Raw genomic sequence first — 18,320 nt, 5'->3', positions numbered from 1 at the left:
ATCAGTTCGAATGCTTTAAACTCAAGATCATTTATGATATTTTGATATTGAGCAACGTTTGCGGAATCTCTTGCCGCTTTATTTGCTCTCTTTACCTCTTCTTGTTTCCAGGTCCATGGCTTCTTCAGCCCATCAACCCGCAGCAAAGCCTGTGACACAAACGGTGAGTTATGAACGCAAGCGGAAATGCACTTGAGAAAATAAATGAAGATGTCATACCTCATACAGGAGGGCCAAGATCCGTTCAACATTAAACGTCTATATGCCAGGGATGGCGTCCTTCTCCTTCTTGGGGATGGCCCCAAGTATAGACTTGGCGCATTGCTACACATTCGGCCACCAGAAGGATTGATCTGCACCATAAGCAAGATTGGGTGAGTGAGCTATATAGGCGGCACCTGAGGGCTGCCAGACGATCCTTCCGACATTTGCTGGGAGTGTGATTTCACCCGCAGATGCCAGCCCAGCTTAGGCGGAGTATAGAAAGGGTTAGCCATAACTACGAGAATCTGCAGACTATCATCGCCTACAGTTGCTGCAAAACCGGCTGCAGTCTTGGGTGGCTCGCCACCCTTCGGCATCGCGTGGGCATTCGGCTTCTTCTCTAGATTAATGCCTAGGCCGAAGCCCTTTATGCTGATACTCTTCCCCCCGATATTCAGGCGGCCCTTACCAAGCGGAAGCTTAGGAGCCGTCTGAGCAGAAGACACCTTCTGAGACTTGGCAGAGGTGGTGACCTCGTTATCTAGCTTTCGCTTGATCAGTTTCTGAAAGGATCGAGGAGCTCCCTTGCCTTTGTCCTGAAATACCAAACGAGACATTAAGCATGCAGCTGGCAAAACCTGCCTTTAGCTGAAGGCAGAGATTAAAGTTCAAGGCATTATGGGCAGACGTTGTATACCTGTCCCTTGGCTGCAAGTTCATCCCTCTATTTCTCCGCCTTATCCTTGCGAATTTGGGTTGTAGACCGCTTAGGAGTCTTATCGTCTAAAACCATTTCTCTACCAGTTTCTGCAAAAAAGAACCACCTATCAGCATACTAAAAAAGAGAAACAAAGACATAAAAACAGTACAAGCGACATAATAATTGTCGGGTGCATGTGACACGTACGTCTATCAAACATGGTACTCAGACTGCAAGCGGACAAGAACGCCTCGTCCCTTAACCACTCATGCTTTGGTATCCAATTTTTTAGCACGGGTATGAGTTCCTCGGTTGAGAGGGGAGTAGTGGTCAGTTCAAAGAATCCTGACTCGATTATTCTCTCAAAGTCCTCCTCCGGAATCCGAGGGAGGTTGCATTTCTAACACAGCTGGTCCAACTTCCTGTTATACCTGTGATACTCATGGTTTTCTCGCCTCTTGGGGGTAAAAACGTTCCTTCTAGGTATCCTACTTAGACGGTTTGTCTAAGGTCATCTGGTACTTGGGGTACATGGTCAAAGTGTACCACGCTCGCCAACTGCCTAGGTTGCGACTGAGATAGTGCATGTGAGCAAAGGCTTCCCAACCGGGGTGAAGCCTTTGCATTTCACAAGCGGCAATGTAGCCCAAAATGTTGACCTAGGAGTTTGGGGTCAACTTCCACACGCCTAGGTCATATCCTTTAAGGATGGCCTTTATTGCGTCATGAAGAGAGAACCGGAGACAAGCAAAAAATGTCGCCTCATAGTAGCCGAATATTCGTTGGCGTTTGGTTGGTCGTCCTTCTAGGCAATAGTGCCTAGCTCAGGTGGCACCCGGATCCTATAATCCCCACCTAGGGGCTGTTTGAGTATAAAGTCTTTAAGACCCTTTTCCATGTTCTCTCTATCTCTGGTAGAGACATGGATCCGGAGGGGATTCCCTTCAGTGTTCCATTTTTTCCTCTCTTCTGCTTCGCTATCCTGAAGCGGCGAGAAAGGGCCTTCGTTGCTTTCCTCTGAGCTGGATCCAGAGGCGGCATCCTCCCCATATCTCCCCTGGGAGAATTCTTCTCCATCAGAGCCAGGGGTAGAGGCAGCCTCTTCACCGCCTTCATCTTCAGGCTCCATCTCTTGAGAGCCAGCATTTGAGACGACCTCTTCAGCATCTCCCTCCTTGAACTCGGCTAGGATCCCATCACTTGGGGTGCTAGGGATGCCAGGAGGGAAGTCAACCTTCTTGGTCAACCGACATATCATCCCCCTCAACCGGCGTGACTTCGTCAGACGATACTTCCAACGTACCGTCTCTCCTTTGCCGTCTTCGGGCAGTTTGTTTAACTCGAGCCATTGTGTCCTGCATAGACACAGAGACGATCAGATTTAGAGTTGTACAAAGCTGCTCCATACACCTAGAGCCGGCACCCCCAGTCCTAGACTCAGTCGTACCAGGAGACCGACTGACTACTGACCTAGGCTGTGCCATGTGTGTTGGTGATGAATCCATATATTGAATGTAAACGTACAAACAGAAAAAACAAAAAAGAGCTGAGAAGGGGAGAGGTGGTACCTTAAGATCTGACTCTAAAAGGTGTCAAGCGTTGACCGACTGTAACAGGTGGGTAGAAAATCAGGCAGCTGTTTGTGATTAACACAAGCGATTGTCGGAAGCTCTCTTTCTAAAAAACTTTGACTTTCTCTCTCTAGACTTTTTTGGTAACGTCTAAAATAGGGGGGGTAAAAGTTATATTTATAGACGGGTAAATTCAAGGGCATCCCTATAATTTCCCCAAAAGGTGAAAGGTTAAAACTGATTCACTAGTAACAGAGTGACAAGTGTCATAGATGCCACATGGCACACCACGTCACATCTATGAGGGGCAAATGTTTTGGGTAAAAATACCCATGCCACGCGGCCCTATTAGAAGGTGACACGTGTCACCATAAGAGAGGTCCCAAGTGGACCAATCTCCATTTGACACGTGGCCCTATTCATGTTTTTTTTTCTTTTTTTTTAATACTATAAATGATCACTATACATTAAAAAGTAATTATTTGTGTAGGAATTTATATAAAGATATGATTAGATATCTAAGTTGGTAAATATATTATTTTACAATTTTTTTCCTAAATTTTAGAAGAAAATATTTTTCATATATTCTCTAGCATTTTTTGTTAAGTTTCTTTTTTAATAAAAAAAAGTACTAAGGACACACCAAAAAGTGACACGTGTTATTGCTGATGTGTCTTTTAGCATATAGTTATTGATTGATTGATTAATGCTACAATGGGCCCCTAGATGAAAAAATGACACATGTCACCATGTCATTCAATATTTTCCCGTTCATTTACAAACTCCTAAATGAAAAAAAAATTATAATATCTTTTAATTATTGTTATTCAATATATTTGACACCATTTATTCCATTTAAATTGATTATTATCTAAACTAATATCTTTCATATTTTTTGGTTCATTTCGATAGCTATGTACGATTATATTTCATTAAAAAAAATTTCGTATATGGCAAATTTCTAATGCAATCTATAACTATACTAAAATAGAGGGCACTCCAATTAGAAGCTCCACATGTCATCTTGATATTAAAATTTTTCCCACTCTTTTTAGCTATCCTAAATAAAGCAATTATTCACTAAATAATCTAAGACCTTCTATTTCCTATAGATATTATGCATTATATAAAAAAAATGTCACAGTCTATATATACAAAAATAATATTAATTGATCTTATATGATATTTTTTTGCCAAAAAAATATAAATTTTATCGATCTTATGTAGAAAATATTTTCATTATTTAAAGTAGAAAATTTCATAAGATATTTCCACTACATATCAAACTATTGACGGATTGTTTATTTAGTAGTTAAAGTAGAAAATTTCACAAAATATTTCCACTATATGTCAAATCATTAACGAATTTTATTGTTTAGTAGTTATTTTTCTTAAAGTAGAAAATTTACAAATATTTAACCAAACTTTATAATAGTATATAATACTTGAATTTTGCCAAAATTTGATATTAAAAATTTTGTACGGGTTCCATACTTCCTTGGAAAATTAAAGTTTGTTATACACTTTTTTTTTTAAAAAAAAAACAAATTTTGTACTATACTTGGCAAATTCCACTATCATACAAAACTTACGTATCTTATTATATACGTATATGACAGATAGTAGAATTAGTAGATTATAATATACATGATGAGTGTTACCATACTTACGATGATTTTTTGATAAATTTTTATATTGTGCTATTTTGCATATAATTGACAAATCTTCTTGGTAAATTTTTAGTAAAATATCAATATTCCACTATCATATAATTGGCTGATTGTTTAATAAAATATATTGTTGACATAATTACCATCCTTACATTAATAGACACTATATTTGACTATTTATATATACAACTTATCATCCTAATTGATATACAAGGACCAAAAGTTTGTATTTTATATTATTAAATTCTATTTAAAGCAATCTAACTTTATATATATATATATATACACACACACACACACACACTAACAGAGGACACTTGAACTATACTTTGACACGAGTCACTCTATGGTTTTAATTTATTCCCGCTTTACTTTCGACCCCTAAATATATAAACTAAATCAAAGATTATATGATAAAATAATATAAATATTTACCTATTACCATAATATACCTACTTTCTTAATATGATAATGCATTTGAAATCTATGACGGATATATCTTAGGTTATACTTCATTATAATATCATACATTAAATTAGTTTTATTATCTTGAATATAATATTTGATATGATTTTAAGATTCTTAATATCTTTTTATTTCAATAAAGTTACTGTTCTTTTTTACAAAAGATTTGTTCAAATTTATAAAAATATGTGTATATCTAAACCTTTTAAAAACGTGCAATTACATTTAAAACCAAACTAATTAACATTTTTCGCCTTAACATTAAAAAAGTTTTGTTTTTTTCCTCACCCTTAAATAAAAGACTTTATTGTCTTAAATTTTTTTTTAAAAAAGACTTCAATGTAAAAATGTAATTTTATTAATGGACTATGATGAATTAAATATCTAATGAAATTTAATACCTTTTCTTCAGTTATAAATGATTGTCAAAATATTTTGTCAAACTAGATATAAGAAAATTATGGTAATAGGACATATACCAAGAAATTTATTTTTGAGACCTATATTGATCATGCCGCAAAACAAAATTTATATCAGTTATATACTATGCACTTAATAAACAAATTTATTTTAATATAATTATAAATTTATGATAACAATATAATATTATTAATTAAAAAAATTAAACACATTTGTTGGATTATATCTATATTTATGATGATAGTATATTATTACCAAGCCAATACATATAATAAATTATCTTTTTATAACTGGATGGACAGTACAAGACTTGAATCCTAAAACAAAATGATCTGAATTTTTTTTTTTTTTGGGGTACATTCGTAAGTAGCCTTGCTACTTACTGCCGATTTACCCTAGAAAGGTGGGGGGGGGGGGAAGGGGCGATTGGGGGTTTTATACGATGGGCCGAGGGAGGGAGTTATTAGGGATTTTGGGGTGGGGGTTTGGTGGTTTTGGCTGAAGGGGAGTCAGGGAGGGCGGTGTTAGCGCAAGGGAGAGGGCATGGGCATAGCAGAGTGGGGTCCGGAGACTTGGGTTGTCTAGTGGGAGGAGGGATGTCGGACGTGGGTGATGGTGGGGTTTGATCCGTGCCATTTATGTCACCTTTAGGCTATGTTTTCTTTATATTTCTATGCTCCTTTGTAGTCATTTATGTCGTATTTTTAGAGAATAATGTTCGATTCGCGTGTTTTTGTGTTAGTTTAGAGAAATGCATGCTTTTAATGGTTTTCTTATCATTTTATTCATTTCTCGGCTATTTCTCTTGCTTCTCCGTTTCTTTGTCTTGTTTTGTAGGTACGTCGCGGGCTATATGCATGGGAATTGAAAATAGCACCCACTAGGATCAATATGCACTTTTCGGAATTGAATTTGAGTTTGAAACAAAGGAAAACGAAGGATTGCAAAGTATCAAATAGGACTTTTGTGCACTGTTTTAGTCATCTCTCAAGTTCTACAGATCGGATTAGGGTGATTCAAAATGGGTTGGAAACTAGACTTGAAGATCTTTCCAATGATAGGTTGCACGCCTTCATACAATTCTTAGATCGGAAGTTACAGCCTTCTGAAGTTGGCCTAGGAAAACTGCCGCGGGCGCGGGCTACAGTACCCGCGGGCGCGGGGTTGCTGCTGCTCCAAAACTGCCGTATTTGGGCAGTAAGCACCCGCGGTTGTCCCGAGGGCTCCCCGAGGGCGCGGGCCTTGGCCCCGCGGGCGCAGGCTTGGGCCGCGGGCGCGGCTATTGGGGTGTCCGTTCCCCTCCGCGGGCGCGGCCGATTTCTCCGCGTGCGTGGGTTTCCGGGTCTTTTACGATTTTTAAGCTTCTTTTCCCCTTTTGTTTATATAGTTTTTGGTTTCCTTTATTCTTCATTCATGTAATTCTTTAGTTTTAGAATAGTTTTCTCTCTCTTAGGTTGAGAGCTTCTCTCTCTAGATTAGGCTAGTTTAGGAGTAGTTTTAGAGAGAGAAAGGGAAGAATTTCAATGGTGATTGAGAGATTGAAGATGCAAGTGTGACAATTGTGTTGGAGATCTTCTTAATTATCAATGAGCATTTCTAAACTCTATCTCATTCAATTGCTTTGTTTAATTTGATGTTTGTTTGGTTTGATTTTGATATTTGATGTTTGATTAGAGTAATTGTTCTTGATATTTTGTTGATTCTTGTTCTCTATAGTTGATAGTAGATTTGATGATGATGTTTCTTGAGTAGTTTACTTGCTAGGGTTTGGGTAAACATGTGTGATTGATGAATTGAGGTTGATTTGGGAATTTGAGTAGTTCTTGTGTTGTGATTAAATTGATTCATAGAGGTTTGCATGTTGCTTAGTTGATTGGAATAGCTAACCATGATTTCTAGCATTGATTGCATGATTGAATTGATTGACATGGCCACTTGATATTGATTTGATCATAATTGGTTGAGTATTTGATTATGTTTCTTCGTATTGTTTAACACTAGAGAAATCTATGTTAGAAAGTATGAAGATGATTAGTTGAATGCTCCTAATTGCTCCTACTATTTGTCTTTGCATTGCTTGGATTGCTTGACTCCCTAATTAGCTTGATAATCATGAATGCATGTTGATCCCCACTCCCTAGTGTTTCATTTGTTTGCTTGGTTTAGGAAGTAGAATAGCACTACCTTTCACCTTAGACTTCGACCTAGCTTAGGCGTAAATTAGAAATACTTGAACATAACCGTTCCTAGTGGTTCGACCCTTGACTTACCTCTATACTTGTATTTAGGTAGTTGAATGATTATAAATTTGTTTGACCGTAGGGATGATTAGTTTAACGACCTAGTTTTCCCCACGTCAAAATGGCGCCGTTGCCTGGGAACGGTGTCTATGTTTGAGTGTTTTTGATTGCTTGAGTCTAGGTCTTTGTTTATGCTTTTATTTTATTTCTTTTTGTTTGCATTGTATAAAATGGCATGTCTCTCATTTCCTCAATTTTACAATGAGCCTTTTTGTGAATATTTTAATAGACTAGAGGGATTTCTTGATTGTAATTGTTGTAATATTTGGGAGGCTTGTGAGATTTGTTATTTTGGTTTGAGTGAGCAAACTAGGGATGAAGTTGAATGCATGTATAATGGTGAATTTAGAGCATTGTCAATTGATGATGCTTGGGATTTTTATGTTTGGTTTGCTAGGGATGTCTATAATAGGGATAATCATGTTCCTAATATTGATGTGCAATGTCTTGATTATTCTAATGTTAGCATGATTTCCCATGATTTGTCACATGATCTCATTAGTGAACCTAGAATGCATGATTTCAACTCTATTTCCCCTTTTGTTCAAGATGATGAGGTGCATGCTCAAGTTGATGCTAATGGTGTGTTTCAATATTCTTCATTATTTACCATGCCTTCTTGTGATGTGCTTCGTTCCCTTGATGATGAATCTCATGTCCTTGATTGTGCCCCCGCTCCCCAATGTGATGTATATGCTCATGATCTTAATGTTGATTCTTCCAATCTTGGTTGTACTTCTTCTTCCCTTGTTGAGCCTCAACCTTCTACATCTTTTGAATCTCTTGTTGATATATTTGAGTCTCAAATTAGGCACATTGAGCTTGATGATGATCTTGGGACTAGTAAGGAGATGATTCTTCAATCTATGAGAGGTCAATTAGAGATAATGAAAAAGAATGAGGAGCGTCTTGAGGAGGGAAAGAGAAGAAAAGATGAGTTAGAAAGCCAATTGTCATCCTTGATGCTTAGTTGTGAAAAATCCCAATTTAGTGTGTGTGTTGAGGATGATGAAGATCATTTTGAACAACCAAGAGTGTGTGAGGATCTTATTGTTGAGCATAGGAGTGAAGGAAAGGGAGTTGAGAGTGATGATGATTATGATGATTTTGTGAATCTAAACTCCTCTTCCTTGGTTGATTATGATGAGCCTCAAGTGTATGAATGTGACTCTGCTATCCATGAGTGTTTGGACTTGTTTGAGGTTATGTCCAATGTGTTTATTGAGAGTCAAATGAAAACCCATAGCCTTCTAAGTGAGTTCATTGATGATGCTTCATGGGAGAGAGATGATTTTGAGTTATATTTGCATCCATTCATAGACGGTTTTGAGGACTTGGGTTTTGAGTTTGTGGAAGGAAAAGTTGTTTATTGTGGTGCAAAGAAGGATGAGGTTGATTCCTTTGGAGTTTTTGAGCTTGAGTGAGATGTCGATTGTGAGAGGACTTCATTTGAGGACTCTATGATTGATTTTCATGCCCTCATTGGCGATGTGAGACCTTGTGTTGAGGGAGTCGCGAACCCTTTGCCTATTTCTCATACCCCTTTTTCTCAAAAGTTTGACCACATCCCCTATTGCCCTATTTTTCTCCCTTCCTTTATTGATAAGCCTATTGGGGACTCCCTTGTCTATGATGATCTTAATGTCCCTCATTCGTCTATTGTTGAGGAAAAGGGTGATGTTGTCACCCAAAAATATTCTAGTGAAGAGGATTTGCCTTTTTCCTTTTCTTTCCATTCTTTTATTCCCCCTTCTTCTTCTTATTTTCTTATTTTTCCTTTTGATCCCTCTTCTTCTTTGTTTTGGCATCTCCCTTCTCACTTACGTGCAACAATCTTGTTGCACGTTCTTATCCCGTCATTTGCCTACCTTCTATCATATGAAATGTGTAGTAGTGTATTTGACAAGCTCTTGCGTGCGTTGAATTATTATTTTCTAGAGCGGTCATGCTTGGACCTTAAGCAAGCCTTTCTCGGGAAGTAACCCATGTTTTATTGCTTTCATTTTATTTTCTTTTTAGATTAGATTTTATCTCATGGAAATGTTTGTGTGCCTTTTGCTAGGTACATGACTTGATATACTTTGGTGCTTCAATATGGATCAAGAATCAAGGAAGGTTGACTCTTATTTTTGCTAGCATAAGGAAGGCAAGTTCAATACTAGAGGTTGTTAGCCTTGAAAGGGTAAAATTGGGTCATTTGCGGGTATTTACACCCACCTAATATCCGGTAATATCCTTCCTTGCTCTTTCTCTAGTGAATGTGACTTGTTGGACATATGTTGGTTTGATTGGATTGATCTCCTTGTTTTTCCCCTCCCTTGGATTGTTTGATTTATGTTTGAGTGTAATGTCTCATTCAAGCTTGGGGGAGGGTATTCTATCATGTTTGGTGGGATGTTGATTCATATATGCTATGCACCTTTGTATATGCTTTTCCATGTTCTTATATTTTGAAAAACTTCAAAAAGATTTTTGTTTCTATCAAGGCAAATTTACAATGTGTTTTGTTTTGTTCTTGCTTTGGACATAATAACATTTGGACTTGTATAATTGAATGCTTTTCTTCCTAAATGGTAGTGGTGTGCACGGTTTGAGATTACGTTTGGTTGATTCTAGGATAAAGCATGCTAAGGTAGTTGTCTAGAACTAGGGGGATCTTGAAGCCGGATTCTACTTGTTTGTGGCATGTTTGGTAGTTGCTCCCTATCTTCGATTTGATAACCTTAGTGAGTTTTTGCTACAACCATGTGAGATTTATATTTGTTCAAGCTTTCATCATATTCTTGCATGAGCGGCATGGATCCTTGACTTAGCAAGCCTAATCTATAAAGCTTGATGTATGATTCTTAAACCCGAGACCGAGCTATCTAGGGAGGATAAAGGCACCTTTTCGGGGTGGTATTTTTCAATTTTAGGTTAGTTTGTTTCATATTTGTTTTTGAGTTTCCATTTGCCTTCTTGCAACCATTTGAGCCTATTTCCTTCTTTTCATGCCATATCTTTAGTTCTTTGGCCTTTTGTTTCATTTTCTTTCTATTCTTGGTTTTTTGTGAAGCAAATTGATCATGTATAATGGAGTTTGTGGTGGATAAGTTGGAAATTTGGTTTTTATGAGTGCTAGTTTGTGATTAAGTCTTCTTTGTGAATAATGGCAAGTGTTTGAGTAAAAGCCGTCCTTAGTCATAAAAGGCATGGACTAATAAATTGCATTATAGAAAAAGCCGTCCGAATTTAGCAAAAGGCGAGGACATTGCAAGTTTAAGTAAAAAAAAAAAAAAGAAAAAAAAAATTGATTAAAAAAGTGAAAATTCAAAAATATTTTGATGTATTCTTTTCTCCTTCTAAGAATTGAGGACAATGCTTCATTTATGCTTGGGGGAGAAGCGTTTACGCTTTTTGTATATATTTCTTGTGAGTATAGCTTCAAATAAGCTTGGGGGTGTTGCTTTTGTTTGGTGATTTCTTGATCGTGTTGTTAAGGATTGATCACCCTTTTGCTTCACTTTTTAGGAAAACCGCCAAATTTTAAAAATTTTAGCCTACCTTCACCCTTTATGCCTTACGTTACAACCTTGGGGAAAGACCTTTCGACCTAGAAAGTTGAGTCACTATTTGGGGGAGGGAATCATGGGTCATTGCCTAAGGAAAGGGGATGCGAAGTCAAGATGTCGAGTAGCCCAAAAATTTGATCTTTTTTCGGTTCCTTCGCGGAATCTATGAGATGCTCACTAAGGGGAGATATGAGATTAGTAGGGGGAACGCGGTAAGACCGTTTGGGATGAAAGTGGAGTGTGATAACTAGTTCCTATGCTTAGCATATTTATGTTTCAATCAACCTTAGGTATCTTATAGCGTGCACTCCCTTACTTGTTTAGAAAGATTTGCATTCACTTGTGCTTGTACATTTGCAAAAATCCTTTCATGAACATTTGTTTGATTTTCTTGTATTTTGTTTTCTTTTTCATGCTTTGCCTTGTTTGTATTATTATGAGAGTTATGGGTAAACTCTTAGGATACCCTTACGAGAGCATCACTCGTCCTCTAGGGCGATCTAGGGGTTTAAATGGCTTGTCTTTAGTTGCTAAAATTGACCGTGATTCCTACGAAAGTCAGTTAGTGTATATTCCCATCTTCTCTAGTTTTCTCGTTTCTTTCTTTGCTTGAATAATGTCATCATTTTTCCCTTGGGTTGGATTTTGTTTTGCTCGAGGACGAGCAAAAGTTTAGCTTGGGGGAATTTGATCCGTGCCATTTATGTCACCTTTAGGCTATGTTTTCTTTATATTTCTATGCTCCTTTGTAGTCATTTATGTCGTGTTTTTAGAGAATAATGTTCGATTCGCGTGTTTTTGTGTTAGTTTAGAGAAATACATGCTTTTAATGGTTTTCTTATCATTTTATTCATTTCTCGGCTATTTCTCTTGCTTCTCCGTTTCTTTGTCTTGTTTTGTAGGTACGTCGCGGGCTATATGCATGGGAATTGAAAATAGCACCCACTAGGATCAATATGCACTTTTCGGAATTGAATTTGAGTTTGAAACAAAGGAAAACGAAGGATTGCAAAGTATCAAATAGGACCTTTGTGCACTGTTTTAGTCATCTCTCAAGTTCTACAGATCGGATTAGGGTGATTCAAAATGGGTTGGAAACTAGACTTGAAGATCTTTCCAATGATAGGTTGCACGCCTTCATACAATTCTTAGATCGGAAGTTACAGCCTTCTGAAGTTGGCCTAGAAAAACTGCCGCGGGCGCGGGCTACAGTACCCGCGGGCGCGGGGTTGCTGCTGCTCCAAAACTGCCGTATTTGGGCAGTAAGCACCCGCGGTTGTCCCGAGGGCTCCCCGAGGGCGTGGGCCTTGGCCCCGCGGGTGCAGGCTTGGGCCGCGGGCGCGGCTATCGGGGTGTCCGTTCCCCTCCGCGGGCGCGGCCGATTTCTCCGCGTGCGTGGGTTTCCGGGTCTTTTACGATTTTTAAGCTTCTTTTCCCCTTTTGTTTATATAGTTTTTGGTTTCCTTTATTCTTCATTCATGTAATTCTTTAGTTTTAGAATAGTTTTCTCTCTCTTAGGTTGAGAGCTTCTCTCTCTAGATTAGGCTAGTTTAGGAGTAGTTTTAGAGAGAGAAAGGGAAGAATTTCAATGGTGATTGAGAGATTGAAGATGCAAGTGTGACAATTGTGTTGGAGATCTTCTTAATTATCAATGAGCATTTCTAAACTCTATCTCATTCAATTGCTTTGTTTAATTTGATGTTTGTTTGGTTTGATTTTGATATTTGATGTTTGATTAGAGTAATTGTTCTTGATATTTTGTTGATTCTTGTTCTCTATAGTTGATAGTAGATTTGATGATGATGTTTCTTGAGTAGTTTACTTGCTAGGGTTTGGGTAAACATGTGTGATTGATGAATTGAGGTTGATTTGGGAATTTGAGTAGTTCTTGTGTTGTGATTAAATTGATTCATAGAGGTTTGCATGTTGCTTAGTTGATTGGAATAGCTAACCATGATTTCTAGCATTGATTGCATGATTGAATTGATTGACATGGCCACTTGATATTGATTTGATCATAATTGGTTGAGTATTTGATTATGTTTCTTCGTATTGTTTAACACTAGAGAAATCTATGTTAGAAAGTATGAAGATGATTAGTTGAATGCTCCTAATTGCTCCTACTATTTGTCTTTGCATTGCTTGGATTGCTTGACTCCCTAATTAGCTTGATAATCATGAATGCATGTTGATCCCCACTCCCTAGTGTTTCATTTGTTTGCTTGGTTTAGGAAGTAGAATAGCACTACCTTTCACCTTAGACTTCGACCTAGCTTAGGCGTAAATTAGAAATACTTGAACATAACCGTTCCTAGTGGTTCGACCCTTGACTTACCTCTATACTTGTATTTAGGTAGTTGAATGATTATAAATTTGTTTGACCGTAGGGATGATTAGTTTAACGACCTAGTTTTCCTCACGTCAGGGTTGTCGTGGGTTGGGGGCTGGGTTTTAAATTTTTAATTTTTTTAAAAGTTTTTTTATTTTCAACAAATCTCATGGTGACATATATTACTTTTAAAAAAATACACCTTTACCTGGTTAAAATTGGCTTACTTGGGATCATTTTGAGGGAATGACTGTACTCCCAAAGTTCAAATTAATTAACAATAATTTATAGTTGGAATTATTTTAAGCGAACGGTCAAAAGTTGGAATTATTTATACCAACTTTTGCTTGAATAAATGGGTACACATTATTATTGAGTATTATGATAAATGGGTACACATTATTGTTGTGAAATAATGAATACTATAGGCTTTTACTACTGTGGATTAAATTAATACTATAGTTTTATGTTTTGAAAGATTTAGTATTTGAACTTTTAAAACTGTGCAATTGCATGGGTTCTATACTTGTATTCTATTATAGTACGATATCTACACTTTACTATTAATGCTACAATGTACATCCCTGCCAAAAATCAAAATGTGGAAGATATTATTTTACCATAAAATGTTTGACTTAAAGTATGCCGCGGGTGCGGCAAAGTAGGAGCGGGCGTGGCGTTATCGTTTGTGGGCTGGTCGTGGACTCCTCACAGGCGCGACCCTACTGTAGACCCAGTTTTGCGCGGGCGCGGCTCTGCGGGTTTCGACCTTTCTTTATTCGTTTTTTCTCTTATCTTGGGAAAGATATAAAAGGGGTTAAGCCTCCCATTTTAGGGGAACAAATTTTTAGAATCCATTTTTAGATCTCATATTCTTAGCTTAGTTGGAGCTTCTCTCTCTAGTTTTAGGGTTAGTTTAATTTAGGAGTAGATTTAGAGAGAGAAAGTGAGAGATTTCAATGGTTATTTGAGAGATTGAAGATTCAATGTGATAATTGTATTAAAGATATCCATAATCAATCAATGAGAATTTCAAACTCTCCCTCCTCTTTATTGCTTTGGTTGATTTCATCTTTGTTGATTTGGTTTTGATGATTGATTCTTGATTAGTGTAGTTCCTCTTCAATACTTGTTGATGTTTGATTTAATTTACTTGCTTGTTGATTAGATGATGATTCTTGAGTAGTTGTTTGCTAGGGTTGGGTAAAATATGTATGATTGATGGATTGAGATTGATTTAGGAATTTGAGTAGTTCATGTGTTGTAATTTAATTGATTAATAGAGGTTTGCATGTTGTCTAGTTTGATTGGAGTAGCTAACCATGATGCTAAACTTGATTGCATGATTGAATTGATTGACATGACCACTTGATATCGATTTGATCATAATTGGTTAAGAATTTGATTATGTTTCTTCTTATTGTTTAGCACTAGAGAAATCTAGGTTAGAGAGTATGAGGATGATTAATTGAATGCTCTTAATTGCTCCTACTATTTGTCTTTACATTGCTTGCATTGCTTACATTGCTTAATTCCCTAATTAGCTTGATTATCATGAATTCATGTTGATCCCCATTCCCTAGCGTTTCTTTCGTTTGGTTCTTGGTTTTGTTAGTTGATTAGTGTACCTCTTATCCTCTTGACTTCGACCTAGCTTAGGCATTGATTGGAAATACTTGAACATAAGCATTCCTTGTGGTTCGACCATTGGCTTACCTCTATACTCGTATTTAGGTTTGTTAAGTGATTATAAATTTGTTTGGCTCTAGGGAGGATTAGTTAACGACCTAGTTTTCCCTATATCAAAATGGTGCCATTGCCGGGGAGTATTTTTTGCGTCTAGGCAAATACATTTTTTGAAGGAAATATGAAACATTTAGTCATACACTATATGATCATGTCAATATAACTTTTATAATTCCAAAATAATGAATTCTATCTATAATCTATAACTATATGTACTACAAATAAATCATGAATGATATTTAGTCATGTATGTGATTATGTCAATATGATTTTTTACATATTTTTAATATGTTAGATTTTTATAATAATACTAACATGTATGAAGTACTACGTATACGATACTACTCACTCCGGGTTTTTTTTGGGAAAAATTATCGTAAATAATACCACCTTTCACCCGTCCGCTAAAAACAAGTCGACCTTTTGATTATCCATAAATAATACCACCTTTATTGCTAATCTGCTTTATTTAGGTGAAAAAACTAGCAACTTAGAACTAAGGCAACAAGTTAAAAAAAATCCCTTGACCTTTATTTCCCTCCCAAATTGCACAGCTGGCAATTATTTACTCCAACTACCCAAACCAGACTGCTCTAATAACTCTTTCGCCATTATTAAAGCTCACCTAAATTCGTACCAATTGTAGAGTGACAAAGGCAAATCGGGAAAGAAATCAGAAGCTACGAATTACGTCGCAAATCGCCCTAAAGTTGGTTAATTGCGTCGAAATTCACCCTAAAGTTGCTTAATTTAAGGTAAGAACTCAAAACTTTTGTTGTTCTTCTTTCATTTTTTTGGGTTTTCTAGACTATGATTTTATGTTTGATATTTAAGGAAATTAAATGTGTGAAAGTTATTTGTGTTTGATTATGCTTGTTGTATCATAATTTGGTTTTGTCGAAGGTGTTTGATTTCTTGTAGTTCAACTGTAATTGGATAGCTAAATTTAGGTTTTATTTGGGGTTTTTGTTAATGCGTGACGATCGTCATTTATGGCGCTCAATAGAGTAGCTTTTAGTTCCTTTTTCTATATTTTCTTGCTTTATTTTCATATAATTTTTCTAGTTTTCTTTTATTTTCCATCTTTATAACTCATTTCGGTTTTTCGTTTACTTTTATTAGTTTTTCATGATTTTTGTTCTTAATTTGTTATTTTAGTTAAGTTTCAATTCATTTTGCTTTCTCCCTTATTTTTACTTGAATTTTTGTAGGTGAAGTTTCAAAGTTTTATTTGCCACGCTCTCATTGATTTTAGGTCATGAACACGCAAATATGTGAAGATCAAGGGCTGCCCTCCTCGCGAGCATCATCACGAGAGCGCCGTCGATAGGGATGCACGAGAGCGCTAGGAGCAAGACTTCACGCTACGGACTACGAGCAAGCAAGAGGAGCCGCGCATGCCACAACATTGCAGCACTGGTGCGCACGCGCAGGCCCCCCTGTGCGAGCGCACAAGCCCTTGTGTGGGCGCGCACGGGCCAGTGGTGCGCGTGCACGGTCCAGTGGTGCTCTCCGTCCCCTTATGCTCGTTTTACTATATATACCGCTTGACTTTTCCTTTTTTAGGGGGATGACGTTTTCACTTGTACTTGAGACTTATTTGCAAATTTAGTAGAGAGAGAAAGTAGAGAGAGAAACTTTAGATTACTTGTTTTGTACTTCAAATTACATCTTTAAGCTTGGATTTCATCTTCAATCAATGAAAATTAGTGAGAATTTCTTTCTTTGAATTTACTTTTTCTTGATCTTTCCTTTCATTCTTGAATGTTTGATTGGATTGTTGATCTTTGGTTTGAGAATTTGTTGAATTTGATTTTCTCTTTGATTAAGCTTGAAATGATGAAGTTTATGATTCAATTTGCTTTATTTTTCAATTCCATTATGATTTGTGAGTAGATTAGTAGCTAGGGAGAAGGGGAATCATGCTTGATTGATGATTTTTGCTAGTTGATGATTCTTGATTAATTGAATTGTTGCAATTAAATTGGTTGACATAGTTGTGCATGTGATTAATTTGATTAGGAGTGATCAACCTAGATGATTAATCTAGATTGCATAGCGAATTTCTATGACATGAACCCTTGATTTGAGAATTGCTTTAATTGGTTGAATTTGTATTTGATTTTCCTTGTTAGTCATTCTTAGTGAACCCTAGCTTGACTTATAGGAGATAGCTTTTGAATTCTATTAATTGCAACTATCGTTTGTCCTTTGCTACGTTTGAATCAATTGAGTTATTCATCAATTAGCATGATCATTGAGCTTGCATGTGGGACCTTAATCCCTTGTGTTTAGCATATTGATTTTCTTGACTTGATTAGTTGATTGAAACTTTAGTTACAACTCAATTCACCTCTCATTCTTTGAAGTAGCTTGACCATAGGCTATAGCATTCTCCCTCTCATTCCTCGTGGTTCGACTTGGACTTGTCCTATACTAGGAATAAGTTTGACTTTCTTAATTGTTTGATTTGTGGTGCTTTAGTTTTCAACGACCTAGATTACCACACATCAAAATGGCGCCATTGCCGGGGAATGATATTGGTGCTTTGCTATAGTTGTTGAGTATACTTCATTTTTAATTGGAAAATACAAAAATATTTTTCTCTTTTTGGCTACATTTGTAGCCGTGCTACTAATTGTTTCTTTTAAGATTGTATGCGTAGAGCACGTGGTCGTTCACTAGTGCCACTTGATCCGGAAATTGAGAGGACAATTGCAAGGATAAGAGTTGCTAGACATTCTTTGAGTTCTAACACTCCAAGTGAAGAGGAATCACAGCAAGAAGAACAAGTAAGGATGGGAGAAAATCCAAGGGTGGCGTTGAAGGAATTGGGGATTTCGGGTGCATATAGGTTTGAAAGTGGGATTGCTTCACCTACAACACCGGCGAATGACTTCGAAATAAGGCCGGCAATGATCACTTTGATAGAGAGGCGACAATTTAGTGGGGCTAAACATGAAAGCCCGCTAAACCATCTCAAAGAGTTCGAAAAATATTGCAACACTATCAAAATGAATGGAATTTCCCAAGAATTCATCCGCCCCAAGCTTTTTCCCTTTTCTCTCCTAGGGCATGCTTTGGAATGGTTGGAAAAGGAAGTCAAACCAAATTCTCTAAGGACATGGGACGAAGTGACCAAGGAATTTCTATCCCATTTCTATCCACAAAAGAAAACGGCGGAGGCTAGAGCTTTGATTGAAGGTTTCAAGCAAAAGCCTAGTGAAAGCCTCTACGAAGCATGGGAGAAGTATAAAGAGTATCAAAGAGAGTGTCCTCACCACGGAATTGCTACCTACCAAATCATTCAAATCTTTTATGGTGGCCTAAGTCCTCAAGGGAAATCATGTCTTGATGGAGGAGC

At 37.0% G+C, this 18,320-nt stretch overlaps 1 non-coding gene across 1 annotated transcript; it reads right to left on the bottom strand.

Moving 5' to 3' along the window:
* Positions 1-18,139: 18,139 nt before the first annotated feature.
* On the bottom strand, positions 18,140-18,245 carry LOC145590313 (small nucleolar RNA R71). Its single transcript, XR_014101944.1, has one exon. It is a non-coding gene; the product is annotated as a small nucleolar RNA R71 (small nucleolar RNA).
* Between the last annotated feature and the right edge of the window lie 75 nt (positions 18,246-18,320).

Source organism: Chenopodium album, chromosome 17 (genome assembly GCF_948465745.1).
Source record: "Chenopodium album chromosome 17, dcCheAlbu1.1, whole genome shotgun sequence".
Lineage (NCBI taxonomy): Eukaryota > Viridiplantae > Streptophyta > Magnoliopsida > Caryophyllales > Amaranthaceae > Chenopodium > Chenopodium album.
This window is presented reverse-complemented; position numbering and strand designations above follow the sequence as displayed.